Consider the following 6,832-nt stretch of genomic DNA (forward strand, 5'->3'; position numbering starts at 1 on the left):
GAGGGTCTGAAGCCAGAGTCAGACAGAGATTGTGCAGAGACTGTAGAAGGACAGAGCAGCAGCAGAGCAGTCCAGATACACTGATGATCCTCTGTCAGATCCAGAGGGACACACAGGGATGATGCTGGACTCTACATTGTGTCTGACAGTGGAGCTGTTCTCAGAGCAGTTCACTCTGCAGCACTGACAGTCATCTGCACTTCATTCCTCTGTCAGTCACTGCTGGATGAAGCTCTCCTCTCCACCTCCCAGTAACATGGCCCAGTCAGAGCGTCTCTACACACAAGCTGCTGCTGCTTCAACCTCTCTGGATCATCAGGACACAGCTCCTCCTCTCTCAGCACACACCGTCCTGTTTACCATCATCACCTCCACCTGCAGAGAGAAGAAGGAAGAGCAGAGGAGATAAACGAGTGTTTCCAGAGACTCTTCATCAGCTGTCAGTCAGTGATGCAGCACATCCAGTATAAAGAGCAGCAGGGACTTCAGTGCTGGGACTGTACTAGGACTCATTGTTGCTTCACTTTTTCTAATCTTTGGATTTTTATTGAAGTTGATGAAGATGTTTTTCCCTCCTAGTTTGAGTTTGGACTTTCATTCATTAGAAGAACCTTGGTGTGTCCACTCTGAGCTCTGTAGGAACCCCAACAACAAGCCCAACAATCCAGATGGACGCTTCCAGCTGTTAACTGGAGGAATTCCATCCAAACATCTGCTCTCACTAAATTCTTCCTCACCTACAGACTGTGTTCTTCACTGCTTTAAACTTGGAAATGAATGCAGTCATTGGTCTGCGTGCTGCTTTGTTCAGAGAGCTGATTGGCTGTGACAGTGTTTGATCAGAGTGTGTCAGCAGTTACTATGGTGACCATAAAGGTGACAAAAAGGCAGAAACAGGAAGTGTTTGTGTCCAATCATGAAGCCTGTCACCATTCTCCTCTCACAGCTTCACTGAGAAGCTGCAGCTTTACAGGAAACACTGGATCTTTGTTTCATACTGACTGTGTTTAGTACAATACTGCTGACAGCACCACCCACTCACTCCATCACTCTACTGACCTCAGAGTCTCCAGTCTGTAGTCTGGACTCTGCTGAAGATCAGACAGCTGCTTCACATCTGGATCCTTCAGCTTGTTTGCCCACAGGTCCAGCTGTCTCAGATGGGAGGGGTTGGACTTCAGTGCTGCTGCCAGATAATCACAGCTGATCTCTGACAAACCACAGCGCCTCAATCTGTATAAAGAATGAAAGATGTAAGTTTATTAGACAAAGTGTGAGCTTGAAATCATTCAGTGTTTCATCATCTGTTCAGAGCTGAAGAAGGTTCAGAATGTAGAAGTTTAGAAAATGGAAACTCCAAACAACTGAAGCCAACAGGAAGCAGCTTCAAACAGGAAACTGTGCAGAGTTTCAGACTATATGTCCTGATGCAGCCAGTTGGATTTTGGAGATTTGAATCTCTGTTCTGTGACTAAGTCCTTGAATCATTTCTTCCAGTTGGTCCAACAAGACAGACTAAGTATTGGACATGTGTTGTGGCTCCATTAGGGGAGCTTCTAAATGTGATGTGATGGCCCCTCTGGGTCTGTCAGGTCACAGCACTGAAGAGAGCTCAAACTGGGCACACAGTTGTTCCAGTCTGGACCAAAGACTCTATACTGGGACTGAGGGACTGCTTTGACTGCACCCACTGGGACTTTTTAAAGGCTCATGTTCTTATTTAGATCATCGATTTCTACTGACATTTCTTTCTGGGAAAAATGGGGATTACTTTGAAAACAGGAAGTATTTTCCCCAATAAGCAGCCCTGGATTAGTAAATCACTCCAACATGTTCTCAGGCAGAAGAAGCTGTCTTGTTATGAGGGAGAGAAGAAAAAGATTGAGGCACAGAAACTTGTTGAAAGAGAGATAAAGCAGCTAAAATCAGGTGTAAAAGTAAAGCAGAGGATGAGCTGAATAAAGGACACTCAAGGCTGGCTTGGAAAGGAATGAAGTCCATGGTGGGGATGCAGAACAAGGAGCAAAGATGAATGTGATGCTGAATCAGCAGAAGACTTGGACTCATTGGATTCCAGCTTTGATATCATTGATTTCAATGAAGAGCTTTGTGATTGTAGCAAAGGGCTGGTAGCTCTGAGAGTCCCACTGATGAGGTGTTTGTGTGGAAATCTCTTAGTGGGACCAAAGAGAGAAAAAGCCCTGGTCCTGATGCTGTGGGAGGGAAATGATTGAAGTGTGCTGTGAGGAACTGACTGGGAGATTTTCACACATTTTCCAGTCCTCCTTGGAACAACAGGAAGTTCCCAGCATATGGAAACAAAGGTTAAGTGTCCTATGGCACTCAGTGATGATGGTGCTGTGGCCCCACCACCTCCACCTCTTTGTAAAGGAACTAACTGTAATCTGAAGCTTCAAATGGAACTAAGACTTCCTCCACTAGGTGGCAGTGTCTGAGGAGAAAGTGTTAGTGGAGCTGGCCTGGAGTCAGAAACAGGAAGATGCAGGATTTGGGCTGAAATGGGGAAAAGTGGTTAGCACTAGTGCCTTAAAGCAAGAAGGTTGTAGGTTGAAGCTTGTTGGCCTTTCTGTGGAGGTTGGATGTTCTCCCACAGTCCAATGAAATGCTGCTTAGGTTCATTGGTGCTTCTAAATTGGCTGTAGGTGTGGATGTGATGAGAGTGCTTCTCTGTCTCTCTCTGTTGGCCCTGTGATGGACTGCTCACCTGTGCAGGTGGACCACGCCTCTTGCCCTATGACAGCTAGGGCACAGGCTGCAGCCCTGTGAGCCTAAGCTGAATAAACAGTTAGCAAAAATGATCCATAGATGGCCTGAAATTCCCCAGTTAGCAGTTTGGTAGATAGCTATGACATGCTAATCCCATCCAGCAGCTGTATTCTACCTGTAAGCTGATCCCTGCTGAGCCAAAGCACTTTTTCATATACAAATTACAACCTTTAATAGAAACCTATTGGTCAGCATCTTATTAGCCTGCTGTTAGCTTCATTCCACAGAAAACTGAGAGAAACTAACAGAGTTGATAAAGAATAAAGAGAAATGTGCTGATTTAAAGCCTTTGAAGTGCTTCAGATGATCTGTGTCCACTTCTGTCCACTCATTCATTCATGTAAGCTTCTAATGCAGCTTTGATCTTCACAGTCTGCTTCATGAAACTCATTCTAACCCTGAATGTCAGAGACTTCCTCCTTCTCTTTCCCATCATTCATGCTGGCAGTGGAGGAGATTTGGATGTTGGACTGTGTTTTGGATGATGTGTGTATGTTTGTGTTGGACTGCTGTCTGTAAAGCAAACGCACATTTTGCTTTGGATTTCAGTGTCAGACAGACTTTAAGGTGGAATGAAGAGTTGGAGAGTTTCACAGTGAATTATCCAGTGGAGGATTTTTCTTCTTCTTTGAAGGTTTGAAATGTGAACATTGTTCTGCTGCAGTCAATGGACTAAACCAGAGAAGAAGAAAACAGACTTTACCATGAAGATCCTCAGTGTGGATCAGTATAATATCAGCCTGATGTCTGCAGTTTAGTGTCAGCACAACTTTCACATCATATTCATCTCAGCACAACTAAAACATGCTGACTGACCTCAGAGTTTCAAGTCCACATCCTGGACTCTCCAGGAAACCACACAGATGCTTCACTCCTGAATCCTGCAGCTTGTTGTTCCTGCTCAGGTCCAGCTGTCTCAGATGGGAGGGGTTGGACTTCAGTGCTGCTGCCAGATAATCACAGCTGATCTCTGACAAACCACAGTCCTTCAATCTGTATAAAGAATGAAAGATGTAAGTTTATTAGACAAAGTGTGAGCTTGAAATCATTCAGTGTTTCATCATCTGTTCAGAGCTGAAGAAGGTTCAGAATGTAGAAGTTTAGAAAATGGAAACTCCAAACAGCTGAAGCCAACAGGAAGCAGCTTCAAACAGGAAACTGTGCAGAGTTTCAGAGTTGTGGTGGCAGATTTCTTTTCTCATATATTAATCACATATTTAATTATATCACATTAGTTATAGTAATATCACTTTCTCACTTTACCATAGTAAGAGCACTCCTGCCACTACTTTACATGCATGTGGAAAGTTAACACAGGGAGGCCGTTGTAATGGGAGACATTAAACAGATAGTGAGACTCCTTCTGCTTATCAGGGATGTAAATCCTCAGGTGAAGGCTAAGCAGAAAACAAGGTCATAATTCTCTCTGTGAGGGAGGAGGTGTAGCCCCCCGTGAGAGGGGCCAACATGTAAGAGTTTGAGGATGTTCTTTGTCTGTGTGTCTGTATATAAGATGTGAGGGCGGTGCCACAAGGAAGAGACGGTCCTGGTGTTTCACTGGGATGTTCTCTCCACATTGCAGTGTGTCTATTAAACCCACTTCAAATCAAGCTCACTGGGTGTGTTGCAGGTTATTGTTAACATTTCCATAACAATTTGGCGTTGTCGAACAGGATTCCTCACTTGAGTTTCACCCTTTTGAATGTTAAGCACTTTGGAACACCACTGGTTTTTAAATGTGCTATATAAATAAAGTTTGTTGTTGTTGTTGTTCGCTGAATCGCAGGTATGCGGTGACTGGCCATCCTGGGGGAAAATTGTCCCAGTCCCACCGTTCTTTTGTTTTCAACAAAGGGGGAACCGCTTCAGCGACTCACACATGCAGGAATTTAACGAACTATGAGGAAAGAAATGAGAAACGACCAGTCAGGGAACACCAGCCCATCCACATCAACGGTGTCAAGGTCGAAAGGGTCAGCAGCTTCAAATTCCTTGGAGTCAACATCACCGAGGACTTCTCCTGGACCCTTCACACAGACACTGCTATCAGGAAAGCTCGCCAGCGGCTTTACTTCCTGAGGAGGCTGAGGAAGTTTAGCATGAACGCCAACATCACCTCAAATTTTTACAGGTGTGCAATTGAGAGCTTGCTGACGAGCTGCATCGCAGTTTGGTACGGAAGCTGCTCTGCCAGCAGCCGTAAATCACTACAGAGGGTTGTGAAGGCAGCAGAGCACATCACTGGCACGAGGCTTCCTGCCATTCAGGACATTTATCTCCAGCAATGCCTCCGTAAAGCACACAGCATCATCAAGGACCACAGCCACCCAGCACATCAGCTGTTCTCCTTGTTACCATCTGGCAGACGTTACAGGAGTCTGTCTGCTCGCACTACAAGACTTAAAAACAGTTTTTACCACCAAGCCATACGACACCTCAACCACAACACTTAAACACACACAACACAGGACTCAGAAGCTACCCTGCAGCTTCACAAGTACTCTGTATAATCTGCACTGGTCACTTCACTTTATTGTTATTGATATTTATATTTAAAAAGTGCAATACTGTAATTTTCTGCTGCTCATTCCTGTGCAATATCCCATCTGCCCTCCCGTCATATTTCTTTTCAAGATTTTCTTATTTAATCACTAGTGTACATATATTTATATTTATAGATACATATATATTTAGTCATCTTTTCTCCTTTACCATGTCTCTCTAATATTTTGCTCTTTACTTTACTATTTTTTCTATTTTTATTTTATTTTATTTTATTTTATTATATTTTATTATATTTTCTCCTACTGTATCATGCTGCTGAGTGACTGCTGCTCGTCAAACACATTTCATTGCAATGTTGACCCTGTGCTAACTTGCATATGACAAATAAAACTGAAAACTGAAAACTGAAAAAGAATCTGCAAGGGTGAGCTGTTTTGATTTGGGGGGAGTTTTCAAGCGGACCACAAAAAGGGGAAACCTCAAAAAAGCGACGGCTAAATTATGGATTGTCGTAGGAAGGACTCTTCTGTCCTTGGGTTTATGGTTTTTAGCACTTTGTACCGAAGCAAAGGCTGCAGAGGGGACGCCCGCCTGCAATGGGTGCTGAGCTCAGCAAAGCGGCTACAGGAGCCGTGGGGAGGTTGTGTCCATGGAGGTGGTCTGGGTGAAAGCTCCAAATGGATGAAGTATGTGTTGTGTAAGAGAAAGATGTTGACACGGATTAGAGTTTTTTGTTTGTAGTTTTTTTAAGTTGTTGTTGCTTTTTCTTGTTTTGTTGTTTTTTGTTTTGGCTGGACCACTGGGAGGGAAACCTCAGGAATACGACACCTGATTTCAGGACTGTTGTGGGAAGGACTCTGTGCTTAGTTTATGGTGTTTAACACTTTTGCACCACAAGGAAAAGGCTGGACGGCCAACGCGCTTGTCCACAAAGCTGAGGTCAGCAGTACGGCCACCTCCGGGTGGTCCGGGCAAATCCAGGTTTTGACTGCATGTTTTTTTTCTCTTTCAGAAATATGGGAAAGAATACGTGCTGTGGGTGTGTGTATAACCAAGAGTGATGGAAAGAGATGTGTTAAAATGTGGATAGAAGAATAAGAGAGGGAAAATGATATTAAATAAATGTTTTAGTGTGTTTGTACAGGTTAGGGATGGGTATTGATAAGATTTTCACGATTCCAATTCCATTTTTGATTCTTTTTAAAAAAGGAGAACATTAAGGTCGATTAGCTTAGAACTTTGTTTTCTATCTTCTCTTTGAACAAGATAGAAATTTAGGAGTAACATGGCCTTACAAACCCAACAGTGAGATCTTAAGAGATCCACAGCCTACGGCTCTTCAATGGGGTGTCACAGGGTCCCCAGGAAAAAAGATTGTAAATGTAAAATAATAAAATAAATATTCTTCTGTAGCAAAAACAAAGTATAACATAAATTATTCTGTAGCAATTACACAAGAATATCCAGTAATGTCACTGCCTACAATTAAACACATTCACTTACCGAAAATCGGGGCATCTGCTGTGGCAAATGGGTGCAA

The 6,832-nt window shown here is 43.5% G+C and overlaps 1 long non-coding RNA gene across 1 annotated transcript; it reads right to left on the bottom strand.

Moving 5' to 3' along the window:
- Nucleotides 1-314: 314 nt before the first annotated feature.
- On the bottom strand, nucleotides 315-3,646 carry LOC120438749. The gene is made up of 3 exons (XR_005612105.1): nucleotides 3,604-3,646; nucleotides 1,060-1,233; nucleotides 315-375 (listed from the first exon to the last, which is right to left on the bottom strand). It is a non-coding gene; the product is annotated as an uncharacterized LOC120438749 (long non-coding RNA).
- Between the last annotated feature and the right edge of the window lie 3,186 nt (nucleotides 3,647-6,832).

Source organism: Oreochromis aureus, linkage group 3 (genome assembly GCF_013358895.1).
Source record: "Oreochromis aureus strain Israel breed Guangdong linkage group 3, ZZ_aureus, whole genome shotgun sequence".
In the NCBI taxonomy this organism is placed as follows: Eukaryota; Metazoa; Chordata; class Actinopteri; order Cichliformes; family Cichlidae; genus Oreochromis; species Oreochromis aureus.